Source organism: Panthera uncia, chromosome C2 (assembly GCF_023721935.1).
Source record: "Panthera uncia isolate 11264 chromosome C2, Puncia_PCG_1.0, whole genome shotgun sequence".
NCBI lineage: Eukaryota > Metazoa > Chordata > Mammalia > Carnivora > Felidae > Panthera > Panthera uncia.
The window spans coordinates 53,942,373-53,964,173 of record NC_064810.1 but is presented as its reverse complement, the minus strand read 5'-3'; the positions used below and the strand labels follow the sequence as shown (position 1 = coordinate 53,964,173).

The window sequence follows — 21,801 nt, the reverse complement described above, 5'->3', positions numbered from 1 at the left end:
CCCCAGATGTGTCCTGATTTGGGGACAGTGGGTGCTTGGCCTCGATACCCCTGCAATCCATTAGATGGTGACCACTCTGAGAGGGAGTCATGAACCGGGTATGGCAGCTGTGAATTGCCTCTCAGGTTTCCTCCCACAGACCCAGGTGCTAGGATCTTAAATCCCCAGGGATCTGAACCCCCCTGAAATACTACAGGGGCTGATCTGATAGTTTATCTTATCTGCAGAAAACCCCCTTGGCTTTGTAGAACATTCACTTCCTTAGATTTTACAGTGATCTAGGATGCTTCCACTCCACCTTCTGTTTCTGTCACATTTACTTAGGATCTGATTCCTTAAAATTTATGGTGAATACTGTGATGTGCTCCAACCTCCCTTTAGGAACAAATGTTAAAGTTATCCTTTTCCAATCCTCTTTATTTTTTGAATATTTCAAAAAAAAAATAGTAAACACACAAAAACAAGAAGGTGCACTTGGGTGGCTCAGCCAGTTAAGCGTCTGACTCGATTTCAGCTGAGGCCATGCTCTCACAGTTGTGAGATCCGCATTGAGCTACACACCCAGCACAAAGCCTGCTTAAGATTCTCTCCCCACCCCACACACCCCACCCCTCTCCCAGAGTCCTGGCTTGCATGTGAGTGCTCACTCTTTCTCTTTCTAGAAAGAAACAAATGGACACCTGGGTGGCTCAGTTGGTGAAGCATCCAACTTCTGCTCAGGTCATGATCTTGCAGTTCATGAATTCGAGCCCCGCATCAGGCTCTGTGCTGACAGCTCAGAGCCTGGAGCCTGCATTGGATTCCATGTCTCCTTCTCTCTCTGTCCCTCCCCTGCTTGTGCTCTGTCTCTCTCTCTCTGAGTCTCTCAAAAATAAACTTTAAAAAAATTTTTTAAACAAACAAATGAACAAAACCCAGAAATATTCTCAGAGAATTCAGAAGCCTACCCTGAAAGTCAGAAACAGGGTAGAGGAATTGTTCTAGACTAAGAGACTAAAGAAATATGGTGACCAACTGGTTCAAGGGGAAAATATCTATCTAGCTATAGATATAAAAAACCAATATGGCAAAATGCTAATGATTGTTGGTCTGGGTCAAGAACACTGTATTCTTCTTTGAGTCTTTCTGTGCATTTTGAAAGTTTTCAAAAAATATAAATTCAGGGGAAAGTAAGAAATGTCTGCTTGTTGAAATGTCTGTTGCTTGGGTTCTTATTTATTTGCAAACATGTTAAAACAGGAAAGAGAATCTACATGGCCTGAAGGGCAGTAAATAGGTTCAACACTAATACTAAGCCCTAATTTCTTATAAGTCAAGCAGGAAGTAATAGAGGCAGACATGTGGGTTTTAAAATAAGACACTTTTTAATTCTCAATGAAATTCTGGAGACAAAAACATCATCTGTGAGCACTTAGGAAGGAAAGCAATGATCACTAGGAGACAACATATGTTCATGAAGAATAGGTCATGCATAATACACCTTTCCCAGTGGGGAACATCAAAGATATAACTTAATTACAACAAAGTAGTTGAAAAAGCCCATCAGATTGGGTATGTCATTAAAATGGAGAAATGTTAGTTGGGTTGTTAGTTGAGCTTTCCTTTCTATCTATCATTCTTTCATCCCTTCACTCATTCATTATCAATCATGTATCCAGCACTGTGCTAGGCAACCACCCCACTGGAATTAACAAACACATTACTGTCCACCTAGGCTCAAAGGACATTTCTAAAGATGCTTCTAAAGTTGACCTAGGACCAAATGCATCAGGATCACATGTGGTACTTGTTAGAAATGCACATTCCTAGAGCCCCATCACACCCTTACTGAATCAAAATTTCTGGAAATGAGACTTGGGAATCTCCATGTCCAGATAATGTCCCAGATAATTCTTGGTACACTGAAGTTTGAGAATTACACTAAAGTTCTCTACCCTCTGTTTTGAAATCTTACACATATTAATCAGTGAATTAGGTGAACCCCAGTATAAATTTTGCCTATCAAATTTGTGACTCATAGTTGGAGGAAAAGCTGATAAACTGTATTAAAGAATCAAACTGGAAAAAGACCTTGACAAAGGAGAATGATGGAATGAAATTAACAGTATAAAACTTAATAGGGTTAAATGTTAAGTTCTGCCTCTAAGTTCAAAGAATCAACTACTTAAACACAAGGTAGGAAAGCTCTGGACTGACAGCAGTTCACTTGAAAAAGATTTAAAGTTCAATGAGAGTCAAAAATGTGATATTATTTTTTAAAAAACTCATACAAATTTTAGGGTGCATTAATAGAAACTGAAATTAAGGAATAGAGAGGCAAGGTTGCACCCATCATATTTTGCATTGCAGAGCACATCCATTTTAAAATATTTGAATTTTTTAAAAGACACTGTCAGACTAGAAGTGTCCAAGAGAAGGTGACTAGGTAGTAGTCTTAAACCCGCATCCTATGAAGAATTAAGGAACAGAATACATTTCACATAGAAAAGTGAATGTTCACATGTCATGATAGCTGACAATATGAGACTGAGAAACTATTGAGTTGTTGAAGAAGGAATTTATTTTTCTGTGTGGGTCCACAGGACAGACCTGAGAATATAGGGGCAAAATTATAGGAAAGTTATTTTTGGCTTAATCTAAGAATTAGGGGGCTCTAAATATGGTATGGGTTGTTCCCTTTAGAGATGAATTCCAGCAGTTGGTTAAAACAGAGGATTCCAATTAATAAATCAATCAAGGGAGGTCTAGCATGGACCAGTGGTGATGGTGGGCTAGAAAGTAAGGAGTATGTTTAACTCAACCTTCTGTAATCGAAATACAAAAAAAAAAATTAAGTGAAAGAAAAATAAAAAAAGACACCTGCCTTACATAGGCAGTCCCTTCAAATATTCCATTCTTTAAATTTCTATATAAGTTTATCCAGAATTTTGGATGCCATGAAAAGCCTTCAGACCCTTATCTGGTTATATCAGTTGTTCATCCTTCTGAAGTCATCTGTTTCTGACATCTTTTAGAGGGGCTGTTTTGGAAAAGGCAAGAATGCCCATGACATACTTCCACCATCCCACAGAGGAAACCCAACCGTGGTGAATCCTTAAGCTGACAGGATTTCAAACCTTACGCTGTGTTAGTCAACAACAGACAACCTCACCGTAAGTGGAAACTGAACTGGAGGGCAAACAACGTGGAGGTTGGCTGGTGCTCTAAGAGGCGGCTTGTCACAAAATCTATGTTAAAATAGAGAGATCATGGTGATTAATTGAAGGGATTATATTGCTTATTTTGGAGAGTTTTATATATAATACACAAACTGGTTGGGCATTTGGAAGATGGAGCAGAGGCAAAAGATATACAGAAAGAAAGATGTAGAGGCTGTGAAAGCCCACTGGATATACCTAAATTATTAGTAGGCAAAAGCCATAGGGAAGCAGAAACCAAAAACTATGGCAAGGAGTGAGGACCGTGGTTGGCGGGTGGGAGTAGGAACCACTGAAGCAGACATACTTGCCTTTGCCAGAGTTCTCCTAAGAGCAGAGGCAGAAACATTGAACTGCTGAAGTGGTGTCCAGATAAATCATTCACCAGAGCCATCTTGGGTGTGTTTAGCTAACTCTGTTCTCAGAACAACATTCCAGTCTCCAACAATGTCTGTTCTGCAGTCCTTACTATTGTCCTTAAGGACTATTGTCCTTATTTCTCTGTAAACCCTATTTAATACCTCTCTGACTTTTCCATTTTACCAAGGAAAAAGAAAAGAAAGTGTGCTATTGGTAGTTTGGGACATGGCCCAAGCAGTTTATCATCAGTTCAACATTTCTTTGCAGTCCCATGGTATTTTTGTCTTCAAAATTTCATGAGAAATTTCCATCCTCCTCCTTAAGAGATCTGCACTAGTTTCTATACCAAAATAATGTTTAGCCTATTGATTTAAATTAACAACTTAGAGATATACCCCTTTTTTATTTTTTCAGTTCCTTCCCGTAACTCCTGGCTGATGACTCATGTAATCTTCTGAGGTATGGCTACCTCAGTTTGAGAAACATGGTCTTGCAATAAACCTACATTAGTTGAGGTTATCTGAGTATTCCCTGAAGATTGTAACTACTGCAGAGGTTGGTCTCAGGGAGATACAAATGTGTGTGTGTGTGTGTGTGTGTGTGTGTGTGTGTGTGTGTGTCCCATTCCAGAACCTCTTCTTATTCACAGAGGCCAGAATGGACAATATTCTAGATGTTTCAAATACGTGTTAATTTTTAATAAACACATGCTATAGAAAAATTGAATTTAATGTTCAAACCCAAATATATTTATTTGTTGATTTTTTTTATCTTTCTGTAGATTGAAAGTAACTATATTTTTGCTTGTTTTTCTTAAGTCAGTGTTGATTGCCCCCACTTTATTGTAGGCCTGAAGAAAGTCCACCTTCTTTCATATAAACCTCACTGAAGAAATAATAGGAAGAAAAAGAAGAAAAGCTGAGAACATGAGCAATACAAACAAAATCAAGGATGAGGATCAGACCTAAAACTTGGTCAAGGTATAGCATTGTAGCTAGCATAATTTTTCCACTATAGTGTATTTAAAAATCAATTATGATAAAAAGTGTTTTTATATGAAGTGTCATTTTTAGTTACTGAATGTTATTATTTATTAAAACTCTATTAAAAACTAGATTTTAAATTAAATATTAGATCTCAATAAACTAAATTTAAATAATTAAACCTATTTTTTAAGTTCATTTATTTATTTATTTATTTATTTTAGTAATCTCTACATCCAATGTGGGGCTCCAACTTATGACCCGGAGATCAAAAGTCATATGCTGCTCTGACTGAGCCAGCTAGGCTCCCCTAAATAATTAAGTCTAATATTAATGGTAAGGGATTACAGGGAGGAGGAAATCCATTGTGAAACCCATATTTTATTTAAAAATTTATACATAAATAATGTGTTGAGAGATTATGATTCTCTAAGTCACCTTTTTGCCCATCGCTAGTGTCTACTTTCTTTAGAAACTGGTTTGTACTTCCCAGGCACTATAAACATCAAGTAAAATTTACTGAGAACCCACTAATAACTGTATACATCAGTTAAAAAGCCCTTACTGGACAGTAACGGGCATCAGACACAGTGAGGGAAGAGCACTAAGATATGGTCCTATCCTTCAGGAGCCCACAGCCAGCAGAGAGGAAGGGACGTATAAACACATAATTGCAGTGGAGCATGACACACGCAAGAGGGGAAATATGTGTAGGGCACCCAGTCAGGAGTCTTCATAGATACAGTGGTTCCAAGCTAGGATTTTGACACAATATCAGGTAGGGCTTTGACAAGTGAATATCCAAAAGAGAGGTTCCAAGCAAAACTACTTAGTTTGTGCAGAGGTGTGATGCAGCATCGGGTATTAGAGGGACAGCTATTGCTTCAGTGTGACTGGGAGATGTTAAAGGAAATAAACTACAGCATGAGTGAGAAAAGAAATAGGGTCAAGGCTAGATTTGTCATTTCTTCTCTCTGTATGACCTTAGGCAAATTACCTGACCTCTATAAGCTTCAGTTTCCTCATTTATAAAATTTCTTCCTAGAATTACTGTGAAAACCAAACGACATAAATTGAAGATTATACATAAGGACTGGCCCTCCAGTACTCAATGAAGACTAGCTGCTCATGGTGTTTGTGGAGGTTGACACAGTTAAATACAAGAATGGGATGCCAGGCCCAAGACCTCACAGGACCACCTCAAACTCACTGCCATGCCAATATCTATAAACTCAGTGTGTGTGTATGTGTGTGTGTGTACGATGGAAGTGAGGGTAGGAGGGGGGGGGGGGGGGGGGGGGAGAGAGAGAGAGAGAGAGGAAGCTTAATATTGGGAAGCAGGAAACTCATTCCACCTGTGTCTACTACTCTCTGACATCCAGATTATTATCATATTTAAGCCACTTTCCATAATAAAATGAGTATGTTCAACTGTCCCTTTCTTTTCGTCCTAACACCTGGCTTGGACAACCACAGAGCTTAGAAAGATTGCTCACATTTCTCCTCTACCTCCCTCAGAAATCCACTGGAATATTGCAGATGAGTGTACCTGTCCAGCCAATGCCTGCTAGGGTAAAATATAATACACTGTTTTCACACAAAGAGGTGTCTATAATTAATGTATGCCACATAATGACTTTGGAGATAAGTACATATCCATGAGACCATCACCACCATGTATGCCACAAACATATCCATTACCTCCAAAAGTTTCCTCCTGCCCTCTTCTTTTTTGGTGATAACAACAGTTAATAGCTACCTTCTTAGCAAATTTTTAAATATACAATATGGTATCATTAACTATAAGCACTTGGCCATACAGTAGATCTCTAGTAGGACTTATTCATATTGCATAGCTGAAACTTTGTGCCCTTTGACTAATACCTTTCTGTTTCAGCCTCCCCTCAGCCCCAGCAACCACCATTCTATTCTCTGCTTTTATGAGTTTGACTATTTTAGATTCCTCATATAAACGGCATCATGGCTGCTGTATCTGGCTTATTTTGCTTAGCATGATGCCCTCCAGGTTCATCCACGTGGTCACAATGGCAGCGTTCCCTTCTTTTTTTAGGGCTGAAAAATATTCCACTGTATGTTTATGCCACATTTTTTACAATCTATTCATCCATCAATGGACATCTAGTTTGTATCCATGCCTTGGCTATTGTGAATAATGCTGCATTGAACACGGCAGCAGTGCTGACATCTCTTTGAGTTCCTTATCTTAATTACTTTGAGAATATACCCAGAAGTAGGATTTCTGGGTCATATTCGGGAGTTCTATTTTTAATTTTCTGAGGAAACCCCAAGCTGTTTTCCATAGTGGTTGCACAAATTTACATTCCCACCATCGGCGTACAAGGGTTCCCTTTTCTCTGAAACAAAATGCACTCTTCAAAAAAAAAATTCTCACAATTAAAGTCCAGTTGGACACCTCTCTGTTTTTTGATAGGATAGGCAGTTTGAATTCATTTATCTGAAAACCATTCTCTCTTAACCCTGCCCCTAAACTTGCATCTCCTCCTTTGCTCCCTATTCTGGTCAGTGGCATCATTATCTATCCAGAGCTCTTCCCAGGAATTTGCAAGTATTCCTTCACTACCCACACTCAATCAATGACTAAGTCCCAGTAGACCTAAGTCCAAAAAGCAAACCTGTCTTCTTCCTTCCACTTCTCCTGTGGCTTCCTCGGTTCAGGTCCTCATTATTTCTGTGTTCAGGCAACATAATTGTAAAGGCCTCCTCACTGGACTCCCTGAATCCAGCAGAGCCTACCCACATGGTGGCAGAGAGATCTAATATTACAACCTCTACTTGAAATCATTTCAAGGTGCTCTTTCATCTACAAAATGAAGTACAAATAGGGTGGACGAGGTCTTGACTGCTCTGACTCTGCCTTCCTATCTAATTTTATCTCCCACCACATAACACTTTGCATTCTGTGCTCTAATCATAACAATTACTGGTTGTTCCCCAGAAAAGCTCTTCCAAGGCTCGATACCTTCACACCTACAAATCCCTTTGTCTAGAACTTTGCTACTTTAAGAGTGGTCCATGGACCAGCAACATCGGCATCACCTGGGAGCTTGATAGAAATGTAGGTTCTCAGGCCTCACCCAGACATACTGAAGCAGAATCCACATTTACCACAATACCCAGGTGATTCTTAAACACATTAAAGTTTTTGAGTACTGCACAGAATGCTCTTTCCACCTACTTTGTTCATCTCACTGGTTCTCAGGCTTAGAGACCCAGTGCCCCCTTTTTATATATTAAAAAAAAAGTAACCTGCCTTTTACTATCTTGAAATAAATGTTGTGATAATGTATCTATGCTCATAATTTAAAAAATTCAATATAATGTTTTCATAATAATGTGAAAAAAGGCAAGTAACATAGAATAAAACATATTTCTATATGTAAATGGTAGGGCACAATTATACTTAAAAACATAACAAAGTAATGAAATATTTGCCTAAAATCACTGGGAATGGATACAAATGAAGACCAATTCAGGTGTATTGCATTGGTGACACAAATACCATGAGCAATGAGACAGTTAGTGATGCGACTTTTCAGGATGGAGAATGACTCTTGGCAAAGTTCCCAAGAGCAAAACACAATCTTCCTTTGACTCACAAGGGAGTCATATATTGCAAAATTCAGTTTTTAATAAAACTGTGCAAGTCATACTTTGTGTCTATACATGACAGGAATCAGGTTTTTGTCTCAGATAATTATAACCAGATTTTCACCTATGTGAATGTCTGGTGGGACATTCAAATGTCTGTTGGATGCAGGGCGATGCTGTCTTATACAGGACTAACCCATGCATTGCAGGGCATCTAGCATCTTTGGCCTCCATCCACTAAATGTTAGAACCGTCCTCTCAGCAGTGCCACCACCAGTAATGCCCCCTGAGATTTCCAAAGTTCCTGAGGGGACAACACCTCTCCTGCTGAGAACTGTTGGTCTGCCAAAACCACTTTAAGACTTCCTTCAAATCTCTGTTTACCCAGTTTCTCTCTCCATCACTGGTGTTACTCTGGCTCTATGCTTCAGTGGTGCTCTTAGCTCCCCCAAACATGGTTCTGGTTCAGCCCTTTGAAGTACAGGACTTTTATACCCTCTAGGGAATCACACAATCTTGTGTGATCTTAAATCACACAATCTTTTGTTGAGTAAATGCTTAACAAAAGTTGTTGAATAAATGACTTAAAAAACAAACTAAAAGGAATGCCTGGATGAGTCTGTTGGTTAAGTGTCTGCCTCTTGATTTCAGCTCAGGTCATGATCTCACAGTTCATGGGTTTCAGCCCTGCATCAGGCTCTGCACTGACAGCACGGAGCCTGCTTGGGACTCTCCCTCTCTCTCCCTCTCTCTCTGCCCCTCCCTCACTCATGCACACCTTTCCCCTCTCTCTTACAGAATATATAAACAAACATTTAAAAAACAAAAACAAAAACAAAATAAAAGAACTTTGAGAGCATGTAAATTAGAGACATTTTCATCCATAACAACTGAATGTTTTCTAATATACCTATTTTATCCTGAAGATAGTATGATAAAAATGAACATTTGGTAGTTTTTCTTTTTTTTTCTTTATAACTGCAAGTATTTTGGTAATCTTTATTCTTTTTTTAATTTTTAAAAATTTTTTTACAGAGAGAGTATGAGCAAGAGACAGGAACAGAGGGAGAAAGAAAGAGAATCTCAAGAAGGCTCCATGCTGAGCATAGAGCCCAACGCAGGGCTCGATTCCAGGACCCTGGGATCATGACCCTGGCTGAAATCAAGGGTCGACGCCTAACTGACTGAGCCACCCCAGCACCCCTCTGTAGCCTTTATTCTTTTATTTGATGTATTCAGTACCAACTGTGTGTCAGGCACTGAGCTGCACATTCCTTTGAGGAATCTATGATGCATCATGAGAAAGAGCCAAGTACACAACTTGGTATATTTAAATGTGAAGTTATTTTAGCCTCCTGTGGCACCAATCACCAGGAGTGATTAATTCTGACCAGGTGACTTGAGATCCACATCTTCTATATATAATAGTGCAAAAGTTCACATTTTGGTGCTCTCATATAAAGGCTATATGAAAAAATATGTGATTCATTCACTGATGACACTTAAAATCTCAAAAAAAAAAAAAAAAAAACCCAAAAATCAAAAACTGAAGAGAGGCATTTTCTCAAGGTTCATTGTTATGGGTATACTGATATGCCCTCTGTGGGGTGACTTGGGGCCCTTCTACAGACCTGATATTCACCATTAAAATCAGCCTTTCCAAATGGGATGGCTTCATCACAGTATTCTTCTCCAAAAGGTGATTTGGAATATTATTTTTTCTTCACTAATATGCTGAATTTGGTACTTATGCCCTCAGGAAATTTACCACTAAAAAATATACTCCTCTAGTTCAAATAGTTAATAGCACAGGTCTTGAATACATTTGTATATTTAAGGGCTAGTTGTGGGGATGGTGGTAAAAAATTAAAACTAAAATACTTTTGACAGCTCTAATAGTTAAGAATTACAACATATATATCTGCCTGGTTCTTCACTGTCCCAGAATATCCCACAGCTCCTGGCATGTCTGAGGCATATAACAAATATCTGTCAGATGAATGCATTAATCCATGGATACATAAATGAATGGTCTATATTTCCACTTATTCTGGGCTTCAGAATTTTTTTTTTTTATTAAGCTTTAGGAAAGTAAAAAATGTTAAGGAAAGCAACTGCGAAGGGTTTTCCTTCCTATCCCAGAGAGAATGCAGTCTTTGGAGGCACCGAAGCTTCTTGGTCAGGCAATGCTGTAACCTCTATCGAACCTAGCACAAAGGTGGCCTTTCTTTGTTTTCCTTCTTCTCTTCACTGGTTTCATGAGCTGGTGCCAGCCGAGTCTAGATGGCATGCGCTTTACACTTGAATGAAACACTCCCTGCCCTCGGTTCTGGGAGCTCCACTCTGCTGCCTCCATCTGCTGCTTCTGATAAATGCTCATATTCTAAATATATTACTATCAGCTCACTCCCAAAGTGGTTTGCCGGCTCTCCATGCAGCAAACAACCCCACTGGCACAGAGCCACTTCTTGGGTAGAAAGAATTTGGGCAGACAGAAGACATACCTCCCAGTGAGGAGAGATGAGACAGAAGAGGGAGGAAATGGCCTGGAGAAGCTAATGACAAAGACCTTGGCTATGTCCTGTGGGTCTCCAGGGGCCACCAAATCAGCTTACACTGCCAGGGGTACCTAATGCAGGGGTGAGTGGGTCTGAAGTATAAGCATTCTGAGAGAGCAGCAGAGGTTAAGTTGAAGATGACGCTTTGCTTTTTCTCTGAAAATGAGTTGAATATTCTTAGCCTGGTCGGCTGACAACCCTCCATTATGAATAACCTCCAGGAAACTAAGATTCACAGGAATTTGCCTCCAGCCCTTTAAAGCCTCCTCGGGCACATACACGATTTAAGCTGCTCTTCCAACTCCCCCTGCTAGTTTCAGCTGCCAGTTGCCTCCCTTTCGATGTTTCTTCCTCCCAGCAACTGATCTCTAGCCAGCATAATCACCAATTGCATTTGGGAAAGATGGAGTAATGCAGCGTGGAAGGTCTCCCTGAAGAATGCGTTCACAGCAGAAGCCACTAGGGTAGATGTTTATTCTCTCACAGTTGTGGAATCACAGAATATTGGAGCTAGAAGGAGAGTTAAGAAACATCTAGTCCAATTCCTTTATCCTAAAGGCATCTTCAGTTATCATGTTCTAACAGACTCCCGATACCCCTCCCCCACTTCCCCAACAAACCTCCCCTTCTCAGTTTGCCCATTTTGGTAGTGGCAACTTCATTTCTCTAGTTGCACAGGCTGAAAACCCTGGAGTTATCTGGCCACAACCAACATCTATCTGGTCCCATGGCAAATCCCGAGGGTTCTACCTTCAAAACATAGCTACTATCTAACCCCTCCTGGCCACCTCCTTTGCTACAATTCTGGTCTGAGCCACCTTAATCTCCCCAGTGGATTACTGAAATAGCCCAAGGACCAGCTTGTGACAAATCTGGTCTGCCATCTGCTTTTGTAAATAAAGTTTTATAGAGACACAGCCATATTCATTGGTTTACCTGGTGCTCCAACAGCAGTATCAACGAGTTGCAACAGAGATCTTGTGGCCTGCTAATTTACTATCTCTGGCCAACCCCTGAAATAACCCACTAAATGGAAAGTTGGAGAGTATCACTGCCCTGTTCAAAATCCTGTCACTCAGAGTACAAGTCCTATTAAGCCCTGAGTAAACTGCCCCTGCCATGATCTTCTGACCTTATCCCCTACTATTCTCCCCTGTGCTTACTGTCACCTGACCACACTGTCTGTTCCCCTGCCCCTAGGCCTGTCTTCCTCCCCCTGCTCTTCCTCAAATAAGCCAGGTGGGCTCCAAATGCAGGACCTTGCATATATTGTCTCCTCTGCCAGAAATGATCTCCATGTTGACATCTGCCTGACTTGCTCACTCTTTACTCACTTTTTCTTCAAATGTTACCTTCTAGTGAGCCTTCCCTGACCACCTTATTTAAAATGGCATTTCCTGGGGCGCCTGGGTGGCTTGGTCGGTTAAGCGTCCGACTTCGGCTCAGGTCATGATCTCACAGTCTGTGGGTTCGAGCCCCACGTCGGGCTCTGTGCTGACACCTCAGAGCCTGGAGCCTGTTTCAGATTCTGTGTCTCCCTCTCTCTGTGACCCTCCCCCATTCATGCTCTGTCTCTGTCTCAAAAATAAATAAACATTAAAAAAATAAAATAAAATGGCATTTCCTCCCCATCCCTTCTCATTGCTTTACTTTTCTCCACAGCTGCTACCACCATTTAGTGTACCACACTTCCCTTTATTTCCTATGTTGTCTCTCCCCACCCTCCCACTAAAACACAAGCTCTGTGAGGGCAGTGTTTTATCTGGTTTGTTTTCCTGATGTACCCACAGTGCCCAGGCATGTACTAGCTGTTCAATAGCTCTTTTTGAATAAATACATACATACATACTTAGAAGTGTCTCAGCAGGGTATCTGTAAACATTCCTGCTTAGGAGAAAGAATCACCAGGAGGTCTAGGCAGAAATGACCTCTGTACTTGGGGAGGCACTTTATTTCCCACTTTCCTACTTTCTCTTTTCCATCCATCTTATTTCTCACCATGTAACTAGCATACTTCTATTCCTTAAGTCTATGGCTATAGTTTCTGTAGCATTTCAGATCTCAGTCTTTTTTGTTCTGCCTATCATCATTAAAACATATCTCTCTGGCTTCTATTACCAAAAGACTCTGGCCTGTTCTCGTCTAAGCTTATAAACTCATTAAAGCCCAAATATTAATGAATAATAATGTCTCTACCTCCTAGAAAATAATTTGCATTTAAACAACTTTCAGTGCCTCAATCCAAAGCGACCAGTGATGTGGGAATTCCCAGCAGGCAAAAGGCCTGGGCCACCTAGGGTAGTCATGGAAAGGTCCCTCCAGCAAAATCAAATCACAGCCCATCGGCAGCTGTCCACTTTGCCTCTATAAGATGAATCCAGCCATGTATATCCCCATCAGACTATGTGTGCACCCAGATACACAGGGTGTCAATTAGAGGCACTGAGAACATCTTAACTTGCATGGAAATGAGACTGTCACTTGTGATATATGTGCACACTTACATATATTACTATCGATTTCTTCCCTTAGTGCTTTGATAGCTTTTCATCTAACTTGTGGTCCCACTGGCACAAAGCCACTGCTTGGGGAGGAAAAGGAAGCTGGGTAGGCATAGTATTCAGCCCCCAAAGAGGTGAGACAGGGAAAGCGGATGACTATTGGAGCACAAATTACAAGCATGTTCCATTGGTCTTCTGGGGCCATACTTACAATGCTTCAAAACACAGTGAGGGTTCTGAGAGTAGAAAGGAGGAAAAGATTGAGAAGTGCAACCTTTACACCAAAAAATAATACCAGCAACAACAACAAATTTCTGTTTCATAAGAATTTGTAGTATGCAAGGAAAGCAGATTTTCTTAGGCAATCCAGTACTGCCAGACAAAATTAAGAGAATCATCTATACAACTGAAGAGGAGGAATATATCCATTACCAAATCTGACTGATCTGTCCATCAGAAACCCTTCTAACATCTCCAGAGGAAGGAGCATTCATGCACACCTATCAGCAAGAATGCTGCTTACCTTTTTAGGACAGAGCAGATTTAGATGACCCTTTTATCTTAGTTTATCAGAACCAGCTGCAGGTGATCTAGCCCATGTGGTTTTTGAAAATGAACAAATAATTTTCTTTTGAATTATGATAGAGCATGACTCATTTCTTCCCTATTCCACATACCACCACATAGGTGCCTCTGAATCTGTCATCTGGTGAAATGGGTATTGATTTGTCATTCCTCCAGGGAATCCTTGGTTTCATTTACTTCCTTCTCTAGACAAAGAGACACATTTATGTGACTATATGAAAATTTCTACATTTTTATCAAAATGGCATCTTGTATGGCTAAAATTAACAACTCAGGAAACAACAGATGTTGGTGAAGATGCGGAGAAAGGGGAACCCTTTTGCACTGTTGGTAAGAATGCAAACTGGTACAGCCACTCTGGAAAACAGTATGGAGCTCCCTCGAAAAATTAAAAATAGAACTACCCTACAACCCAGCAATTGCACTACTAGGTATTTATCCAAAATCACAAAAATGCTGATTCAAAGTGGCATATGCACCCCAATGTTTATAGTAGCACTATCAACAATAGCCAAATTATGGAAACAGCCCAAATGTCCACTGATTGATGAACGGATAAAGGTGTGGTATACACACACACACACACACACACACACACACACACACGGGAATACTACTCAGTGATTGAAGGAATGAAATCTTGCCATTTGCAACTACTGGATGGAACTAGAGGGTACTATGCTGAGTAAAATAAGTCAGTCAAAGATAAATATCATCTGATTTCACTCAAACATGGAATTTAAGAAACACAAAAGATGAACATAGGGGAAAGGAAGGAAAAATAAGATAAAAATGGAAAGGGAAGCAAACCATAATAGACTCTTAAATACAGAGAACAAATTAAGGATTGCTGGAGGGGTATTAGGTTGGGGAATGGGTTAAATGGGTGATGGGCATTAAGGAGGGCACTTATTGGGACTTGTTGGGATGAGTACTGGATATTATACGTAAGTGATGAACCACTGGGTTCTACTCCTGAAACCAGTACTATACTGTATGTTAGCTAACTTGAATTTAAATAAATGAATTTATTAAAAAATGGCATCTTGTAAGTGGAAACTCACAAGACATTAGCTCAGATTTCACATACTAAATATCTGGATGAATACACAAAAAAGGCAGTTTGTAAACTACCATGAAACCAATTTCTTCAACTACTTGTAAACCCACTAACTATAGAACTAAAGTGATCCTCAAGTCACTCTGAAGCACACTTTGGTTTCTATCGGTACAGACGTAGTGCATGTGCTCTTTCACCATAAGATGTTAGAGAAACCTGCAGCTAATACAAAACACCCAGTGGGCCAAGAGACAACTGGAGTTGCCAGGGATTCTACACTGTACCCACCAAATCCAAGGAGACAGAGGCACCGATGACATTTTTACCAAGATGGATTACCTCCTAGGAGGAGCACCTGACTTCCAAGGTCAGGCCTGAAGCCAGTGGTTCTAATACTTTAGTATAAACCAGAATGGCCCGGAAGACTCCCTGAAACAGTGATTGCTAGGTCCCACTCCAGAGTTTCTGGTTTGGTAGGTTTCAGGATAGAGCTCAAGGAATTGCATTTCTAACAAGCTCTCAGTGGCTACAACTGTTGCTGATGCAGGTACCACACTTGGAGAACTACTCCTATAAGCATAGTGTTTCTATAACATTTTCCTTTCCTCCTACTGTTGTTGTTCATGGGGCCTGTGGTTGGGGAAGAGAAGGTAGAAGTTGCAGCTGCAACAATAGCACTTGGCACATGGGAGCCTTCAAGTCCAGGCTGCCATTCAAGACAGGTAAGTAAGTGAGGTTACGGGCACATGGAATCAGGCAACCTTTCTCATGATTCCAAATATGTACATCTGTCTTGTCTGGCAGTTTGATCCTAGTTTATCCACTTCACTTTTAAAGCCCATCTGATGATAGTTTGAGTCCACTGGCCCACACCCATCACAATTAGACCAGTATTAGGGAAGAGCAGACTGGCAGATGCACGCAGAGAACTCATGTAGCATCAATAAGCAAACTCGACGAGGCACAGTGTCTTGAGTAATTTTGCACAAGTGGCCATGGATGGGCAAGGGAGAGCACACCTGGAGAGCCCTGTTTAGGCAGAGAACAAAGCTTTCTCAACAGACATTCCTGGCTGTTGCAGGTGGGGAACTCTTCTGAAACTGGAGAGGAGACTATCAGCCTGACATGCAGACAGCTACTCTGCAGCTAATTTCAAAGGACATTCATATGCTCTAGCCTTTACTCTTTCTTTTCCTAGAAAACTTGCCCCTCTAAGGATACAAAAGGCAGTCTTTGAAATCTATTTCTTTCTACACCTTGCTCCACAGAGGAACAATAGTGCAGTAAAACGTTGCCAGTGGAGCTGGGACTAAGAGGTACAGTGAGGCCTCAGAGTGGTTTTGGCTAATGCCAGTATTCAAGGGTATTTTTGTATACAAACAAGGAAGTGGGGAGCTGCCTTAGCTGCTGGGAATATTTCTGAAGGGCTGGACTATGTCATTAAATGCTGTAGATGGTATCTGTCAGGAGAGATGACACATTTATTTCTATTCTCGTTGTACATTCTTTGTAGGTCAGCCAGGGCTCTGCTTTGCCTCATCCTTACTCTAGGGCCCAGGCCGACAGAGCAGACACTGTCTGGAGCATTGCTGATTGCCATGATGTAGGGAAAGAAAGAGTGGCAAATTACAAGCTAGGTTTTATGCTTTTGTCCAGAAGTAATACACTTTACTGGCTACAGTGGGTTGAATAGTATCCCCTCAAAATTCATGTCCATTCCTGGATCTTCAGACTGTGACCTTATTTTGAAACAGGAACCTTTGCAGGTGTATTTAGTTAAGTATTTGGAAATAACACTGTAATTAGGATGGACCCTAAATCAAATGACTGGTCTCCTTACAAGAAGAGGGACGGGGCACCTGGGTGGCTCAGTTGGTTGAGTGTCTGACTTCAGCTCAGGTCACGATCTCGCAGTTCGTGTGTTCGAGCCCCGTGTTGGGCTCTGTGCTGACAGCTCAGAGCCTGGAGCCTGCTTCAGATTCTGTGTCTCCCTCTCTCTCTCTCTGCCCCTCCCCTGCTTGGACTCTGTTTCTGTCTCTCAAAAATGAATAAATGTTAAAAAAAAAATTTAGAAAGAAGAGGGACATAGAGATGTTAAAGGCCATGTGAAGACAGAGTCAGAGATTAGAGTGTTGCAGCTCAAGCCAAGGAACTCCAAGGACTGTCAGGATCCACCAAGAGCAAGGAAGAGGCAAGGAAGGATTCTTATCGAGGACTTCAGACAGAGCATGGATCTGTTGACACCTTATTTTCAGACTTTGAGCCTCCAGAACTAGGAGAGAATAAATTTTTCTTAAGTCTCCTCGTTTTTTGGTTTTAGGGTAGACCTAAGAAAACTAATCCACTGGGCAAAGTAAGTCACCTGTGATACAAACCTCTCTGGAGCTCAGTTTCTTCACATACACAATGGATATGAACAACGCTTCCCTTACTGAGCTGTTACAAAGATAAAGGGAATAAATATGAAAAGAACCTAACTGTGGTACACACAATAATGCCTCTCAAAGATTGCCAAACTCTAATTCCTGGGAATTTGTGAATATGTTGCCTTACATAGCAAAAGAGAGTTTGTGGATGTGATTAAGGTTACAGACCTTAAAATAGGGAGATTATCCTGGATTACCGAGGGGTCCAATCTAATCACTTGAGCACTTATAAAAGTAGAAGAGGAAGGCAGAAAAGTCAGTCATAGAAATGTGGCAGAGGAAGGGGAGGCAGAAGAAACGTGATAACATAAGAAGGATTTAATGTACCACTGCTAGCTCTGAGATGTTCAGAGACCACATGCAACTACACACAATGACCCAAAAGAGGCCTCTAGATGGTAAGCAGCCCCCCTAACCCCAGATGGCAGCCGGCAAGAAAATGGGGACCTCAGACACTGAACTCTGCCAACCACCCAAATAAACCTGGAAATGGATTCTCCCCTAGAGCCTCCAGAAGGGAAAGCAGCCCAGGCAACGCCTTGATTTTAGCCCTGTGAGACCGGAAGCCAAGAAACCAGCGGAGTCCAGTGGACTTCTGACCTACAGAACTGTAAGATAATAAATGAGTGTCGTTTTAAGCCCCTAAATTTGTGGTAGTTTGTTCTGCCAGCAATAGAAAATAAATGCATTAGCACAGTGAGGTCTTGGTGCATAGTATGTACCCACTACATGTATGTTATCTGCCATCAAAGGGGTGAGTTAGGCAAGATACAGAGGGGCCTTCCCGGGACCCCAAACATTACATGCTCTCAAAGAAATAAGCCTGCTGTGATTTTACAACCTAACCTAGAAGCTGGCTTTCTCTCGTGCTTTCCAGCTGTCATGCGTGGGCCCCCTACATGGGTAGCCTCCAGCAGCAGCAGCAGCAGCAGCAGCAAGAACAGGAGGAGGGGGAGGGGGAGGGGGAGGAAGAGGAGGAGGAAATGCTGTTTCCCCTGACTTAGGTAAAACACGCCTGTGCACATCTGACATCCTGAAGGAAAGTTACACCAGAGCCAACTGTCAGCACTCTGGTAGCATACTTCTCACCTGGAACCATTAAGTCCTACCATCCTCGTATATGGAGGCAGTTTCTGTTCCTAATATTTGCTCCTAATTGAAGCACAAGCAAGGATGAAGAACATTTCCTGCTGCTAAAGCCTTCCTTCTGTCCCCCTAAGCTAAATCCACCTCTCCAACCACATGTCAATATCTCCCAGCTGCCTAACCATCCAAACCTAGTCCTTAACCAGAGAGCACAGACTCTCCTTGCTACATCGCTTTATTTGATGACTGGAGCTCCTATGCTTTAATAACTAGGTCAAGTTGAAATAACATCCTAGGACACTGGGCCCTGAGCCAGGTGTCAGAGATGTGGGCCACTCGGCATTCAATCACTAACAAAGTGTTCAGAAAAGCAAGAGGATTAAGGGCTACCCACTGGGCACAGACATGTGCCTCTAGCTTGAATCAAATGTAGACATTTTGCCAAGTCCCAGTACTTCTTCAAGGCTCCAGACCAGCAACTGGTGATCCTTTTGATAATAATTTTCATTTCTATTCTAGGAGAACCATCTCACTATAAGGAGACTATAATATTAAGAGCTAATATTGTGTGCTTACTGTATACCAGGCACTGTTTCATATAAGTGTAAAGTGTTCACTTATTACACTGTTAAGGCAATTTGAAGATTTAATTTCTATTATCTTTATCATCTAGCTTTACAAATGAAGAAACTAGGGCTCAGAAAGTTTAAGTAAACTTGTCTAAGGTTACCTGGTAGTACATGGCTGGAGCTGTAACTCAAAGCTAGACTAAAGTTTTCTATATACTACATACCACACTGATTTCTTTAGGTCTCAACCAGGCACTGTGCCAGGCCCTGGAGATGCAAATATACCCAGGAAAAAATTCATTTTCTCCTAGCTGACATGATAGAAGAGGAGACAGATATGTAGAAAGAAGTATGTATTGATATATTTTATTAGCAGCATGAACAAAGTATGATGGAAGAGGTAATTAAATCCTTTAAGTGGTGGAGAATTATAGAAAAGAGGAAAAGTAGCATTTGGGAAAGGCTTCTTGGAAGAGATAGAAAAAGGACAAGGGAGATAGACATAAATGAGAGACAGAGAGGAATTATCACATATAAGTGTGGACAAAATGCTCGTTATCTCTCTCTACCCTTGTTTCTTCATTGCTAAAATGGAGATCATAATATCTGTTTCAAGGCTGTTATGAAGACTAATTTAGGTGATAAATCTAATGTGTATTACCTCTGTTTAAAACACTCTAATATGTATTACTCCCTTGCCTTCCACCCTCCCCTCCACGACCCCCCCCCCAAAAAATCCCTTATGTAAAGATAAGATGAGCTCAAAATCCAAATAAAAAGGTTTGGGAGCACTAAAAGGGAAACATAAATGTAAAGCGGTTAGATACTGGAGAGAAGAGCCCAAGGTTATCTAAGAGAGATTTGGATTCTATCTGTGGAAAAGGCCTCCTCTTGCTTCACCATCAAAACACATTCCCAAGAGTAGAAACAGTCACCCAGGTGGCCTCTCATTCACCTGACATGAGCCTACTGCATTTTCTGCACACAGCTACACTAAGCTCATAGCCTCGGCAGCTCCTAGTATGAAATAGAGCATCCCTCAATCTCTACCTCTGAAGATTGGGGACAGTCCTTCCCAGTCACTCTTCAGCTTTGGGGGGGTCGGTTGGTCTCAGGGACAGCTGACAGCCTTATTTAGCCAACCAGCTGCTCTGTGATACACAATGTCCCGAATGCTCAAAGTCTGGTGGATGATTCTTTTGTATCCATATAAGCAGCAGTTGGAGGAGAATCCATCAGTCCCTTTGGTAGCCTCAGGGTGTCAAGGCTGCCATTCAAATCATTACCACCATAATTATTAACCATTATTTTAGTGAGATATCTGCTAGGCAACTGTTTTTCTTTTTTTATAATCATTAAAAAACAAATTTCACTGGAACAATGCTTGCCTCAAGTCACATCAACACATTTATTAAACCCCTTCTGTTTTCACAGTTCGATAGGAAGTCTTGGAGGAAATACTTAAAATATTCTCTGAAAGAATCGATAATGCTGTGCACAAGAGGTCCAGACCAAAAAAAAATAATAATTATAGAAAAAAGTTACACACGTATACAATATACTGCTACAGTGTCGGGGGGGGGGGTGGCAATTGTTATTTCCTGGATTTTATTACGACAGGGATGGGGTGCAATGGAAGAGACATCACGGGTAGAGGATTTGGAGAAGCAGGATCCTGTGGTGAGAAACTGCTTTCTTTTCCAGCGGATAAGAGAAAAACAACCAAGGGGAGCAGACCTATATGCACCCCATTAAGGTAGCCACCGGAGACGGACTCTTTAAGGAGTTAGTTCACCATTTAGGGTTAAGTGTTACCGGTAGTTGTAAAAGGGCTTTCGCTTCAGGAAGAAGGATGATGATTCAGTGAGACAGTCAAAGGCCTTGTCCACATTTTGAACCCATTTTTCAAGCACGCTAACCCCGAACGGTGTAGCGGGCTGCAGGAGTTGGGGTCACTCACCAGGCTCAATTGAGGATCCTGGGAAGGGACGTCTTGAGTGTGTCAGCCAACGTTTACAACCCTGCCTGACTGAACCTGGGGGCTTGGCGTCAACCACACCTAAAGATGTTTACCACCACGACGGAAGGTGCTGGAGGAACCCTGTTCAGAGGAGAAACACACTAAAGAACAAGGCGAGAAAGCGCGAGGGGAGCCCACAACCGCACCGGAAACAAAAGCTTGTGGGGCAGGTGGACCGAAGCGGCGCCCAAGAGGGCGAGCGGGACCTCGCCGCAGACAGGCCCGCCCCCTCGCCCAACACTCAGAGAGGCGCCCGGGGCTCCCAGACTGTCGGGAAGCGTAGCGACGCCCCTACGCAAGTGCGCTCGCGTTGAGGGGGGGAGGGGCCGAGGCGGCAATTAGGGGGCGCAGGCACAGGTTCGGGCGAGGACGCGGCAGGAGGGGCTCGTGTGGGCGGAGACGCCCAGGTCGGGGGAGAGCAGCGCCAGGCGGCGCTCCTGAAGCGTGACGGTGGGAGTGAGAGCGGAAGAGGACCGTTGCAGGGAGGGCACGGGGCCCTGGGTGGTGTGAGAGGCACGAGAGAACCGCGGAGAGGGCGGGGACAAGGAGGTCCCGGGTAAACGTAGGAACACACGCTCAGCCTCCTGTGGCGGCTGGCGAATACACCGTGGGGGTGGGGACTGGAGGGTGGCGGGACGTGACCCGCAAGTCCGGCGCGTGCCATTGCGGGGGAGCGGGATCCAGACCTCGTCGGAGCAGACCGGAGCGCGGACTCGAGCCCGCAAAGCCGAAGGGCTTCGCGTCAACAGCCCCGGCGGCGGGGCGGGGGCGAGTGCGCGTGCGCGTATCGCGCGGCGGGAGAGCGGGAGGGTGGGAGGGGAGCGAG

At 42.2% G+C, this 21,801-nt stretch overlaps 1 long non-coding RNA gene across 2 annotated transcripts in view; it reads right to left on the bottom strand.

Moving 5' to 3' along the window:
- LOC125920925 (uncharacterized) overlaps positions 1–21,778 on the bottom strand; it is a 90,526-nt gene extending 68,748 nt beyond the window's left edge. For both annotated transcript variants that reach the window (XR_007457253.1, XR_007457252.1), the window contains exon 1: positions 20,916–21,778. This is a non-coding gene — a long non-coding RNA (uncharacterized LOC125920925). The remainder of the gene's footprint in view (positions 1–20,915) is intronic.
- Positions 21,779–21,801: the final 23 nt, after the last annotated feature.